Source organism: Macaca fascicularis, chromosome 14 (assembly GCF_037993035.2).
Source record: "Macaca fascicularis isolate 582-1 chromosome 14, T2T-MFA8v1.1".
In the NCBI taxonomy this organism is placed as follows: domain Eukaryota; kingdom Metazoa; phylum Chordata; class Mammalia; order Primates; family Cercopithecidae; genus Macaca; species Macaca fascicularis.
Genome location: NC_088388.1, coordinates 36,264,498 through 36,279,739, shown reverse-complemented (window position 1 = coordinate 36,279,739; position 15,242 = coordinate 36,264,498). Strand labels below are relative to the sequence as shown.

The window sequence follows — 15,242 nt, the reverse complement described above, 5'->3', positions numbered from 1 at the left end:
AGCTAAGTCAGTATCTGTAACAGAAGAATTTCTCTAAAAGTTGACATTCATGTCACCATATTTCATCATGTATACAGTGTTTCTCAAACTTGTTTTTGAGAACTCTTGTTGGAACTCTCGTTGCAAAGCATCCTCTAAAACTTGTGTTACATAGAAACATTTTGGACTTCCTGCAATGGATTTGCCACCAGAACACAGGTGTCCTGAAGATGACCCCTAAAAGCCAAATTGGAAAAGAATAGAGTCATATCAGTGTCATCATCACTGGACACACAGATTTGGGCCAGTCCACCACTGCTGGCCATCTGATATACACATGTGGCACTGACAAAAGAACCATTGAAAAAGTTGAAAAAGAGACTGCTGAGATGGAAAAGGCTCCTTCAAGTATGCCTGGGCATTGGATAAATTGAAAACAGAGTGTGAACATACTGCATCATCCCACCTCATCCAACTGACAAGCCCCTTTGCTGCCTCTCCAAGATGTTTCTAAAATTGGAGATATTGGTACTGTCCCTGTGGGCTCAATGGAGACTGGAGTTCTCAAGCCCAGCACAATGGTCACCTTTGCTTCAGCCAATGTTAAAATTGAAGTAAAATCTGTTGAAATGCACCATGAAGCTCTGAGTGAAGCTTTTCCTGGGGATAATGTGGGCTTCAATGTCAAAAATACGCCTGTCAAAGATGGTCATTGTGGCAAGGTTGCTGGTGATAGCAAAAATGACCCATCAGTGTAAACAGCTGGCCTCACTGCTCAGGTGATTATCCTGAACCAACCAGGCCAAATCAGTGCTGACTGTGAATCTGTACTGGATTGTCACACAACTCACATTGCTTGCAAGGTTGCTGAGCTGAAGGAAAAGATTGATTGCAATTCTGGTAAGAATCTGGAATATGATCCTAAATTATTAAATGCTGATGATGCTGCCATCCTTGATATGGTTCCTGGCAAGTCCATGTGTGTTGAGAGCTTCTCTGACTGGCCTCCTCTGGGTTGTTTTGCTGTTTGTGATATGAGACAGACAGTTGCTACGGGTGTCATCAAAGCAGTGGACAAGAAGGCAAGGTATTGCCAAGGAGCTGGCAATGTCTTGCAGGTCTGTTCAGAAGGTTCAGAAAGCTAAATGAATATTATACCTAATACCTACCACCCCAGTCTTAGTCATTGGTAGAAAACATTCTCAGAACTGTTTGTTTCAATTCGTCATTTAAATTTAATAGTAACAAGCCGGGCACGGTGGCTCAAGCCTGTAATCCCAGCACTTTGGGAGGCTGAGACGGGCGGATCACAAGGTCAGGAGATCGAGACCATCCTGGCTAACACGGTGAAACCCCGTCTCTACTAAAAAATACAAAAAACTAGCCGGGCGAGGTGGCGGGCGCCTGTGGTCCCAGTTACTCCGGAGGCTGAGGCAGGAGAATGGCGTAAACCCGGGAAGCGGAGCTTGCAGTGAGCTGAGATCCGGCCACTGCACTCCAGCCTGGGCGACAGAGCCAGACTCAGTCTCAAAATAAATAAATAAATAAATAAATAAATAAATAAATTTAATAGTAACAGACTGGTTAATTATAACAATGCATTGTTAAACCTTCAGAAGGAAAGAATGTTTTGTACCATTTTGATTTTTTCTGGTATGTGGTCATTTTAAGTAATTCATTTTAAAAATCAGTACTTTTTAATGGAAACAACTTGACCAAAAATGTGTCGTAGGGTTTTAAGAACCATTAAAACAAAATTTAATGAGAAAAAAATAAAATAAAATAAAAACATTTGGGAAATTATCTGTTAACATTTGAGAGAAACAGAAAACTTGGAGTGGCTACCACAGGGAGGTGAATGAAGAGTCAAAGAGGGGTAAGTCAAGTGTTTTTTACGAAGCACCCATAACTTAGATATTTTATGTATCACAAATATTGTAAATTGGTTAGTCTATTTTATTTGCTTTCTTTATAGATAAAGTAGATATTGAAATATACAAAGTTTTTGGTGTTAGCAAAAGTTAGAGGTGAAAATCAAGAGGGTATGGAATACTAAATCATTTTAAAATTATGTGTATAAATGGTCAGACCACAGAAAGATTTTCTTCCATTTATCCATACTATTTACCTAGGCCAGAAAACTGGCAATTTTATCTAAATTTCTCCCTCGTGATCTCATATCAGGTGGGTGGCAAAAGCATATCATTACACTTCTTAATTTCACTGATATCTATATCCTTGCCTCAATCTTTATTGCTTTAAAAGGGTCCAATTATTTCCAAGTTACATTTAAATAATAGCTTCTATGTTTTAATGTTTGTGCCCATGCCCCACCTTGTCCCTGTAATTCATATGTTGAAATTCTAACTTTCACACTGACATTAGGAAGTGTGGACTTTCGGAGATGATTAGGTCATGAGGGTGGAACATTCATGATTGAGATTATTGCCTTTATAAAAGCATCCCTTGGGAACTGGCCCATCCTTTCCATCATGTGAATACACAGCTGGAAGGTACCATCAATGAACCAGAAACAGGGTCCTCATCAGACATTGATTGCACCTGCCAGTGCCTTGATCATAGACTTCTCTGCCTCCACAGTGGGAGGAATAAATATCTGTTGTTTATAAACCACTCAGTTTATGTATTCTTGCTATAAAAGCCCTAATGAACTAAGAAAATAGCCTTACAGGTTCTCCTCAGTTCAATCATCAAAGGATTCTCCTTGCTATAGGCAACATGATATTCTTAGAAAATGAATAGGATTTAATTACTGTGAGGATTAAACCTGCTACTTTAATGATATGATCCAAACTCAGATGGTCCATGATGTAGCTATTAATAAGCCATAGTTCTTCTCACTTTGGATCTTATCATGAAAGTAATGGAACAAATTGAGTTAGGATCTTCCTTCAAATTTATCCTTTACCTTATCCCCACATCAACCCTTAATCCAAACAACCAAATATGATTCTGTTTCCTCACTCTATTTTCTCCAATACTAGATGCCTTGCATATGCTTATCTCATTGCTTAGGATGCCAACCGATAAGCCACTGAGATGCAAAGCAGGAGCCATGTCTAAAAATTGTACCTAGACTTAGATGAGTAAAAACAAAGAAAATAGATCTAGGCAATTAGAAACCTGGACAATTGCTTCAAACAGAAGATGGGGCATTAAGAAATATATTTCCAATTAAAAATTATACATATATAAGTATATGGGATATTTGTGGCATACCTGGAAGTTTTACTTAATTAGGGTCAAATGCTAATAAGTGATGCTGTATCACTATTTTCTCCTTTATTTTTTTAACATTACAATTTTAAATGTAAGTATACTCTGAAGCAAGACGGCGTAGTGTATAATTACTGCAATTGAAATAGTTCATGTATACTTATGATAAAAAGGGACAAATATGTCATACTAACAATTTGTATCTTAAAAACCTAAACTTATAATCTTTCTGCTACTGAATCAGTTCTTTTTTCTCACTTAAAAATTTAATTTTCTTATTATGACTTTTTATTTAAAAATTTAAAATATATAAATAAAAATAAATCTGTGTTCATATGTGTATTGAAAAATACTTGTTACTAACATTTTATTTTTGCTTATATCTATGCTTTCACTTATGCAAATGTAATCTTTTTTATTTACAAAACTGGATTCAACAATAATATTACATTGTAAACTGTTATTCTCTAATAAGATATGCTATGTTTATCTTTCCATGACATCACATATTTTTCATGGAATAATTATTCAAGGCTGCATAATATTGCATGATATGAGACTGCTGTAATTTAAATAATAAATTTTATATGACTGGGCATTAAATTTACTTTCATTGTTGTATTATTATAAGAAGCAAACTACAGTAAGATCCTTATAGCCACATAATTGTAAAAAACCTTCCTTCCCCCTTTGGGATTGATTTGTACAGGATAAATTGCTAAATAAGAAGTATGCAAGTTCAATATACTAATAGTGGGTTGTCACATTTGTCTTCAGAAACACTATAACAGATTTATTTTCATTAACAAGAAATGAGAATCCCTGTTTCTGCACTATTGCCAAACTTAGCTACCTAACCATTTCTAAAATGATTCTTTAGATTTTTTTCAACTTCTATTTGCAACCAAATTCCCTAAGCCCTTGTCTTTTCTATTCTGGAGTTCTTTTATTTAAATAAAAGAAACTTCCACATGGAAAATATGACTTGTAAGAAATAAGTCCAGAAGCAACCAAATAAGCCTAGAATGCAGGAGCAATGAAAGGGAGGCAGCTTCTGCAAAATTTCTAGGAAGGAAATAACAAAAAGATACAAGAACTTAGCTATGTAATTTTAGAGTGCCCATATCTATTATTTTCTTAGCCAGTAAGGTAGTATAACAAAATCAGAGAAGAGTGTATGATTGTGTTTTTTCATTATGTCAGTCAACATAAATTGCCTTTATTAAAGAAGAATTAGGTTTACAATCATATAAGGAATATGTGTGGTAAGATATTAAAATAGAAAATGATAAAATTCTGCAGGGTGTTGAGGTTGGACCTTATGATAGTCAAGTGGATAGAACACTTTGAAAAGTAAAGGAAAAATAATAAATTCAATTGTCTGATTTTTAAAAATTGGTCACAAAAATAATGATACATTCACAAACCCTTATTAGCAAGAACTATTTAGGCAAGCTGACATTGACATTCAGCTGATATTGGCAAACACAACAGAAACCTGACTATGGTGCATAGTGGGTTAGAAAACACAAGACTGTCCTTGTGTCCGTTTTTACACCTATGCAGCCTCACTTCACACATTCTCACAATATCCATCTTAATTTAACCAGGCAACCTGTACATTCACGTTTCAGGAGTTTCTAGATCACCACAAAGGGCACTACTTTATGGAATGAGTGTAATTATAGCATTCAATTCTTATCATCTACATTTTCCTTTCTAGAAAATACAATTGTTTCATTTCAGTAAAGCCTGCGTGTGAAATGAAGAACAACCCAATGAATTCTTTGTACTCAGGAAACAAATATTACATATAAACTTTTCTTTCCCTTCGGGAATTTCCCAGAATTAAGGAGGGCTTCTACTCTGCCCAGTCAGCTAGGAGAAATGCTTGTCAGTGAAGCAAAAGCAAGACATTTAATTATTTTAACACAAGATGGTAACAGTCAAGGATAAGAAGAAAATACCATCATTAGCTGAGAAGGTAGCACTCTTCCTCCAGCAAGAACTGATCACTCTCATAAAAATATAAATATATTAATCAGGTAAAAAGTATGAGAGAACTGAAAGGTGGTATCATGTGGTCCTCCATCATTTCTTTAGAAATGCATAATCTTTTCCAGTTAAAGAGTGATCAGGGAAAAGGGACTGAGGCTGGTATGAAGAACACAAGGTCAAGACAAAACCTGAGGTTCTTAAACAGGGAGATATTTTCTACGTGTGCTCTAAGGCAACTTCTTACAGCTTTCTCCATTGTTGGAACTGGACTGGAGAGAGAAAGAAATGATTCACTCTAGATTCACACTGAAGAAACCCACCGTGGTTTCACATTAATTAGCAGGTGGTATTTTCCATGGTTAGATAAGAGTGTAACTGTATTTTCTCCACTCTATTCTTTTTATTTATTAACTCTTTGAAAGTATGCTAAACATCATCCTAGCAATTGTCAAAGCTCTGTATGTGTGGTATATGTATGTGTTTGTGTGTGTGTGTGTGTGTGTGTGTGTGTGTGTATGTTCATGCATCTGCCTGCTTGTATGTGTGAGTGTGATGCTACCTGTGTGTAAATATTCTTACAATGACATGGTATTTGACGATTACTATCGTCCATGAGCCATATTTATAGGGAAGATTAATTAAGCAGAAGCCTAACTTTTATAAATAATCTATGTTCCTTTTACAACACGGGTTGTTTAGAGTTGCTGTGTGATCACACATTTGCAGCTTTATTCCTCAGATTTTAATGCTGAAACCAGGCTGTCATTAACACTTGCATTCTCTTATTCTGAGAGAGTGTAACAGTTTGCAGTTTAATTAAAGGGCTATTGGGGGTGGTAACAGTGAGCGGGGTGATGGCGTGGATTCTAGAACAACAGGGTATCCAATAGCCACAAACATATGGTGCTATTTAAGTTGTATCTTTAACCAATTGCAGTTGGCAATCATCAGAATACAAAAGAAGCCAGAAAGGGGAAATAAATGACATCTTTTAAAAAGAGTGAAGGGATTGATTTTTTACATCAGTCACTTGAATGAGTGATTCTCTCCAGAGGGTGCAGGGAGGAGGCTCCTCTCTAAATGCTAGGAGTGTCTATGGATTTGAATAATGGATTAGGAAGTGCAAAAACATCACGATTTTCAGATTTCTCCTGCTGAATCAGGACAGCTTGTCCAAAGCATCAGGGAGAAAGCTATTCTTTACCTTGGAAACACTGCAACAGGGGGCCTGAATAATGACTTTGCAATAGGGAGAGAGTCCCCAAAGACCAATGTTGGATGAGAGTGAGTTACAATGATCAGAGGTAGTTTGCTCTAGGTGGGTGGGCCTTGGAGCACTTTCCTGATTGTCATTTTTATTCTGTTAGGGTGTGTGTGGGGGCAAGGAACTGCAAATTCAGAATGCTTTGGGGAGAGCAGTGTGAGGAGAGGGCTGCGGGAGGGATCTTAATTATTTCCTTGACTAGATTGTTTAATGGTGCCGTCCTTAGAGACCCCCCCCATGCTGCCAGCTCATTCCCAGAGTGAATATTACTTTAGTAGATAGAGTTCTGAAGTTTGTATGGCATCTGAATTGAAAAATAGGAAACATTTCTTTAAAAAATAATGCCACTCTTCAGACTGCAAGAATTGGGAATTCTGTTAATATCCACTCCTATATCTTAGGAAATAAATACATATTAAGAACATGCTACAGGGACCAATGTAAACAATCAAGGCTCTAACACATTCTTTGAAAAGAAAATATACATATACCTTTACCTTGACCAAATAGGGGAAATGGTGAGCAGAAAGGTCAGCTGTTTGGCAAGAAGAGGAATAAGTAATTGAGTGGGAGGGGGAGCATAACCAAGTCATTTTCCTCATCAGTGAACAGCACCAAACAGTTGCAGGATGGAAGCCGACAGTGTTTTTAAAACAAAAAGCAGAGTGAGTAGCCATATGTGAGGCTATGTAAACAGGACACTTTTGATCCCAGGAGTTAACAAAGACAGTGCCAGAAAAATGAGTCACTCAAGCACTGCCACAAAAGCCAAGGCTGAGGTTGGGGCTGAGTCATCTCAGAATCAGATCTAAACTCGTGTCCCTGCCTCCTTGTCCAGGTCCCCTGCTTTGGGCAGGTAGAATGGAATCCTAGCTGTATCTCCTCTCAACATGGACTGGTGGATAAATAAGCCAAAACATTCAGGAGTTTTGAAAATTACTTTAACTGTAACTTTTCTCAATGAATTAGTCAACCCTTCTTTCCAGGTTGGTATCTATATTTGGGGAGAAACTGTACTCAAAATGAAAGCATACTCCAAGGACTCCTCAATAATAAACTCAAGGAATTATCCACATGCACGTCTGGCCAAATCACCATGATTAGGTGAATAAAAATGTCTACAGAGAACACCTTTCCTCTGCCTCCCTCAGGAAGTCCTTGCATCTTGAAGAGCTGACTTTGGTCTCTGACTTCTAAGTTTAATGCTAGGCTTTGTCATCCAATGTGCCTAAGACAAGTCATTGGCTAAGACACACACATGACCTTCAAAGAACTAATAGTTTTTTTGGTAAGATAAGTTATAGAAACATATAATCTTCAAAGATAACAGTTAAGTAAAAGATTTTATTTTGATTCTGTGAATGAATGTATAGACATTGTTGTAGAAGTGGCAAGGAGAACATTTAAAATAGATACAATATATAAACACATACACATACACACACACACAAATACAGAAGATTTATGTGTCTGTGTATGTTTAGTCCGAGATGTATTTCAAAAGGAAGATGGATGATCCTGAATCTCTTCAAAATGGGTCGCATTTAGATAGGTAGAAAGAAAGAAGGAAGAGATTCTATTCACATTGAAACACAGGTAAGCCTTCAGTGCAAAGACAATACCTGTCTTAACCCACATTTAAGTAGGATGCAAGGCAGTTAAAAACATTCCTTGAATCCCCACAACTCCTTGAAAACTTTATACATAGACACTCTTGAGTATGGTCAACATATAACACATTAGTAGAAGAATCAGAATTTGCAATCAAGTGTTTCCTGACTTCAAAGCCCACAGTGTTGACACTACATGTACTAGATTAAGGCAGATAATTTGAGAAACTGGCAGCTTCGACTTTCTGAATGACTAAAAAGCAAGTAGTAAAGTCAAGTAGGCAACGGACGTGCACATTATTAGAGAATTTTTACATGCTCAGAATTAAAACATAGAATTTTTACTTAAATTTAGAAACAATTTTTAATACATGTGCTTTCATTTGTTCTTTTAATTCCAAAATCAAATACTGTCAACCAGCATAACTTCAATTAGAATTCAATCAAGGCTAAAGAATCGCCTCTTTCAGCAAGCCTAATGACTTTCACCTTAGTCTCTACTGTATTAAGATAAGGGAACCCACTATTTTATTTCTAGCCTCTACCTTTGTTTTTCCTTTTTTTTTCTTTTCTTTTTTTTTTTTTTAATTTAAGGGTAAAACATAAACACTTAAATAATTACAAAGACACCATTTCCATAGCTGGTGACATGGATCAAACTGTTTTGTTGGTCAGAAAAAACAATACCTGCATGGGACAGTTAAATGTTCCTTTCTGAGTTGCCCTGTGGAAGTCCCAATGTTTGGTGTGTAAAGAAGCCTCAGGTTGTCAAACAATGCACATGTGAAAAAGTAAGGGTTGCAAATATCTAGTAATGTTAATGTTTTTATAAAATGAGTCCTTGCATTTTTTTTTTTTTTTTTTTTTTTTTTTTTTTTTTTTTGAGACGGAGTCTCGCTCTGTCGCCCAGCCCAGGCTGGAGTGCAGTGGCGCGATCTCGGCTCACTGCAAGCTCCGCCTCCCGGGTTCACGCCATTCTCCTGCCTCAGCCTCCCGAGTAGCTGGGACTACAGGCGCCCACAACCGCGCCCGGCTAATTTTTTGTATTTTTAGTAGAGACGAGGTTTCACTGTGGTCTCGATCTCCTGACCTTGTGATCCGCCCGCCTCGGCCTCCCAAAGTGCTGGGATTACAGGCGTGAGCCACCGCGCCCGGCTGAGTCCTTGCATTTTTAACATTCTGGAAATGCAGAAAGTAATTTATTCTTTTTCAACATAGAATAATTTTGAATTAATTCACTCATGAAAGATACTCTGTTGAGCATGTAATCCTAAACAAAACAGGCTTCCTGCCTTTAAGTGTTTCTCCAAATTAGAATTTAAAAATATGTCTATATTATGTTTGTCATATGATATATGTTGCATATATCAATTAACAGAATTATCATATTTTTACAGATTTTGTATGATATTTGAATTCTAATTTTTTAATAGCCTTGGTAGACTAATGGCTCCCCTGGAGCAATAAAATTGCCTTGGGATAGTTGAGTTGGAGATAAATAATAAACTGTATGAAAAAAAATTCTAAAGAAATAGTATAAATAGTTCTGTTCTGTCTAAAGTGAAATAGCTATGACCAGCACTCACAGTAGGACAAAAAATATACTTCGGGAACAGAAGTATTTTTTACATTTATATTCTGAAGAATCTTTACTATTAATAGTGACCTACATTTTTATTACCCAAGGCTAAAGATCTCTATCTATGTATCTACCTTTTAACCATATTTCCAGAAAAGTACATATGTAGATATATATGTAAATATATGTAGGAGGTATGAATTTCAGTCCACAATCAGAAGCAGGAGACATTATAGTTTTTGTTTTTTTTTTTTTTTTTTTTCCCCTCTTTAAAGAGGATTTAATACCTCAGAATTCTCACCAGTGAAATATAGGAATTTCACTTTGAGTAATTTTGGGTTATTTTCTTACCAGGATTTAAATATGGAGGTGACTGAAATCTTAATTGATGGAGGCTTTCATTTAAAAAATCGCTCCTGTTACTCTATAAAGCTGTGGTCAATTGGCAGTCCCTGCCCTCTGGCTCTTGAAAACTGCTATTCTTCCAGCTTTGCAGCAACATAGATGAACCTGGTGGACGTGATGCTACATGAAATAGGCAGAGAAAGACAAATACTGTATGAACTCACTTATATGTGAAATTAAAGTCCAACTCATAGAAATGGGGTAGAAGGGTGGTTACAAGGAGTTGGGGAAGTGGGAAAAATGAAAAGAGATTGGTCAAAGGATACAAACTTCTAGATATGTGATAATTTTTGAGACCTAATATGCAGCATAGTGAATACAGTCATCATGTATACAACAATGTATTATATACTTGAAATTTGCTAAGATAATAGATCTTAAGTATTCTCACCACACATACATAAAACGTAACTATATGAGGTGATGGGTATGTTAATTAGCTTGATTGTGGTAATCCTTTTACAGTATATACATATATCAAAACATCACTTTGTATACTTTAAATATACAGTCATGCATTACTTAGCTACAGACATGCCTTCTGAAACATGTCTTTGATTTTGTCTTTGCATGAACATCATCATGTGTACTTTCGCAAACCCAGATGGTATAGTCTACTACACACCTATACTATATGGTATAACCTATTGTTCCTAGGCTATAAACCTGTACAACATATCACTTTACTGAAGGTTATAGGCAATTGTAACACAATGGTAAGTATTCGTGCATCTAAGCATATCTAACAGAAAGGGTATGATAAAAATATGATATGAAAATCTTATGAGACCACCATTGTATGTGTAGTCTATCATTGGCCAAAACGTCTTTATGCAGTACATGGAGTATATAATTTTTATTTGTCAATTATACTTCAATTAAGCTGGAAAAAAAAAAGAACAAAACTTCTGATCTAAGCTGGTTCTGAGATGACCCTTAAATAATCTTTCCTATTGGCCTGAGAGTCCATAGCTGTTCCTTTATCTGGGGTGCAGGGATGTGCCACTAGTCTCTGCCACCCTGTCTCTTCCCTCTCCTTAATCTAAGGAGAGGTTAAAACTTCTTTTCTTGGATGGAAGCTTCTACCTCCCTTACTTTCACTATTCAAAACACTTCTTTCCATCCATCCCCCTCATCTTCTCCTTTCTGGGCCTTTAGAAATACAGAAACATTCTTAATTTCCTCTGTCATATAAAGAACTTACATGCTATATAATTTGGAAGTTTATTTATCACTAACCCTATTGTGAAAAATATTTGAGGAAGTTTTCTCTATTGAACAATGCCACGCAAGCTATGAATGTACATTAGATCAGTGTGCATCTGAGTATGCAATACTTAGAATTTATTTTTAAATATGTTTAACAAGGCAAATCAATTATATTCCAGTCATTTAAAACAAGTATTTATTCCAACAATCAGTTTTGTTGACTTGAGTTCCTTGTAAACTTTCCTATCATTTCCTTCCCTTCTGCTTCCTGATCAAAGAGATCAGGCACTGGACAAACTCGTGTGTTATGTATTTCTTTTTCTTAAATGAATGCTTTGCAATTGAATAGTCCAGATAATTAAAATGATCAAACTTTTTGGTGTCAGATAGACATATCCCTTTTCAAAAATCATTTGATAGTAGATACTAGGCATCTCAAAGACTTACAGTAGAGAAAAGAAAAAGTGGTTATTAAAATAGCCTTGTACAGTCACTATGAACAGAATTTTTAACACAAAAACATACAAGGAGTATGATGTTTACAATCCACAAAGATGCTTTAAATAGAGTATTTCTGTAATGTAACATCTTGTGTTTTCATATTTCCCATCATATTCAAAAATATTCTTCAACATAAAGAAAAAGTCCAATATATTTGCATACTAAGAATTAAGAGTTGAAAACATCAGATAATAAGAAACTGAAATAACAATATACAATGTTTTAATTTCAGTATATTCTAAAAGTGGGTGTTTATACTTATAAATTGATGTATAAAGAGTTACTATCAAATTCATATTTTAAAAAATAAAAAATACCAATACTCTGTTTAAATGCTGGCATTATAAGGATTAAGCTGTAATTATTTTCTTGAGGACCTGTGGGTTTTGAAGTGATACATATGCCTATATACAATTATATATAGACAGGAAAAAAGACTAGGCAAAATAGTATAAAAGTATAATGAATCTAGTAATAGCTAAACAATTAAGGCCTTGTTTATACATCTATAGATAAGCAAACTTCGCTTTTTAAAATGATATCTTGCTTTCTTTAGAATCACTTATACTCAAAATGATTAAGCATTTTAATTTTTATAGTTATACTTGAATTTTATCCATGTTACACTTCCCTGAAGAAGCAACAGTCTTGGGGAGAGGGATAAGTGGTTTGGAGTTGCTTCAGGCAGCATTTTCCTCATTTATTTGATAAATATTTATTGTGTTAATTACCAAGCATACAGTTGTGAATAAGACACAGTTTAATCCCTCACACAATCAAAACCAGGTCACTATTAAATTAACAATGATTATGCTTCAAAGCATATGTAGACACAATTTCTTGATATTGAATTAACCAATTGCTTTTCCTGGATCTGCATACTAGGAACACATCAGTACACAGACATTTTATTCTAGCGGTGATCTTGGCTATACATTAACTCTTTCACTACATATTATGCATATCTTATTGTCTCCATGGTTCTATTATTTAAGGAAACCTAGACGATTCTTCTAAAGGTAACTGGATAATTCAAATAAGAAAATTCAACAAAAGTTGAAAAGGGATATTTTACATTTAAAAATGGGTCATAGTTTATTGTCTACTCCTAAAGTTCAATTTTAAAAGGTAATTTTTTTTCTTATATAGTTTATAATATTTTGAGAATAGAATAGAACAGAATTAGAGGTTGTTAAAGTAAGCTATCACTGTATAACAAAGCCAAACTTAACTGTATAAGACAAAAATCATTTTATTATGCCCATATGTTCTGTGGTTTATGACTTGAGAAAAGGCACAGTGCAGATGTCACTTCTCTGTTCCACAATGTGTGAGTTTTCAGCAGGGAAGACTAAAAGACAGAAGGCGGCATGAAGTCTGGGACTGTAAACATCTGAGGACTTGCCCTCTCATAGGTCTAGATGTTGATGTTGACTCTTGGCAGGAATTCACTGGGGCTGTCAGACAAAAAAGGAACACGAGGTCTTTCCACATTGTCTTCTTCACAGCCTGGTGACCGAATTTCGCGAGTGAGCGTCTGGTCAAAAGTTGTATCTCCTCTTATGACCTAGTCATGTGGTTTCTATCTTGCCACAGACACAGACCTATACAAATACAAAGAGACCAGGGACCCCATATTTTAATAAAAGGATGTGAATGGCACAATGTCAGCATAACATGGAGAATAAGATATTTCGTTGTAGCCACATTGGGAAATCCAATCTCCCACAGAAACACCTGAAAATTAAAGTCTTGTATTCTCCTCAGGTTTTGTTTATGGTTGTGCTTGATTTTTCTGAAAGACTAAAGTACTTAACAAGTACTATAGTATAATATTACGTGCGTATAATAAATAATTGTATTGTTATTTTACTCTTATTTTAGATTATAGGTGGGAGAATTGCTCCAGAGATGTGATTTTTATGACTCAGTGGATCGTAAACAAATTTAGTAGCTAAAATCTTAAAGAATAGTGTTTTTAAATAATTGAAATTTATATGTTAGAATAAAATCTGAAATATTGGAATACTTTGTACATAATAAGATTTAAGTATCACTTCAGGAAACCTTTGTTTCAAATTTGTGTGTATATGTGTGTGTTTGTGTATTTGGATATGAGTTCAATGTGTCTTTCTAGTTTTCAGTCAAAGATGTCTGAATGCCACTTCTCTAAACTATAGGAAGGGGCTTCTAGAAAAAATACTATAAATTGTGAATTAGGAAATGAAGTAATATTATTAACCAACCAAGATTGTTGCATGTAAACTGGATAAAATTTGGCTACTATTTGTTAGTAAAAATTATTTTACTTTTAAAATCAGACCCTTTCTCCTACAGAGATCACAAAAAGGGTCTACTGTCTCCTCAGGGTGTCTTAAGTTTAGTGATAAAAAAAATTATTTACAGATATATCCATTTTTCTCTTCTTCACTTCTGCATAAGGGAAGAGAGTGATGGAAAAAAGATAAAAGCAACTTAAAGTGTCTAAAGAGCACTAAAGAACAAGGTTAAAAGGATAGAGAATATAGCCCCTGTTTTATTATTTCTGAAAGCCCATTCCTACTGGATCTATCATTTTCTGGGATATCATAGGACATACTCTTTATGATCATTCATAAATGGGGATCTGATGATGTGTTTCGTCACTTTGGCCCATAAATGAATCCTATCCAGAGTTAAAGGGAAAGGGGCATAAATGAATGATACATATAGTTGATAGTGTTCCTAGTAGGCTTTTCCACATGAGAAAACATTTTTTAAAGTAGTCTGTGATAAACAACATCCAGGTCTAATCTACCCTTCATGCATACATTTGCCTGAGTTCCCTAGATTAAAACTTCCTATTAAGTAGCTGTCTACATTTGGAAATAGGTCCAATAAACTGCAAGGCCATGACTTGGAAAGACTCAAGACCTGGTCTTTCCTTAGATGAAATCAACTCTACTCTAAAGCTGATTGCAATTCTGGCACCCTCAGACACAGTAAATATGAATTAGTTAATTATGATCATTCATTCATATTTTCATGTGTTCAACAGTTCATCAAATGCTTACTAAGTGCCTACTGTGTGATAGGTGTCATACCATACTAGGTAATGTAATAGTAAGCAAAACGAGTAATTTTCTTACTCTCATGCAGTTTGCATTGAAAAGTTTAATTGTAGATAATAACTATGAGAAGCAATCTTTCTGTAATATTTCAAGTGTTTTTTCTTATCTCTTTGTGCACATAAATGTTACTGTCTCATATGTTTTGTATCAAAACAGTCATCAAGTCACCAAGAGTGACACTGCATATGTATTCTGATAGATTAAGTTATAAGAATATATTTTTGTTTGTTTATAAAACTTATGAAGTACTTTAAGTGAAATGAGTATCAGCAAGATAGTTGATAATTCTATGGAGAACTTTTTAGCCAAAGCATTAACTCATACATTTTGATTTTCTGTCACTAACATCA

At 35.2% G+C, this 15,242-nt stretch overlaps 1 pseudogene; it reads left to right on the top strand.

Annotated features, from left to right (window-relative positions):
- Positions 1-432: 432 nt before the first annotated feature.
- Positions 433-1,513, top strand: LOC123568851 (elongation factor 1-alpha 1 pseudogene; annotated as a pseudogene).
- Positions 1,514-15,242: the final 13,729 nt, after the last annotated feature.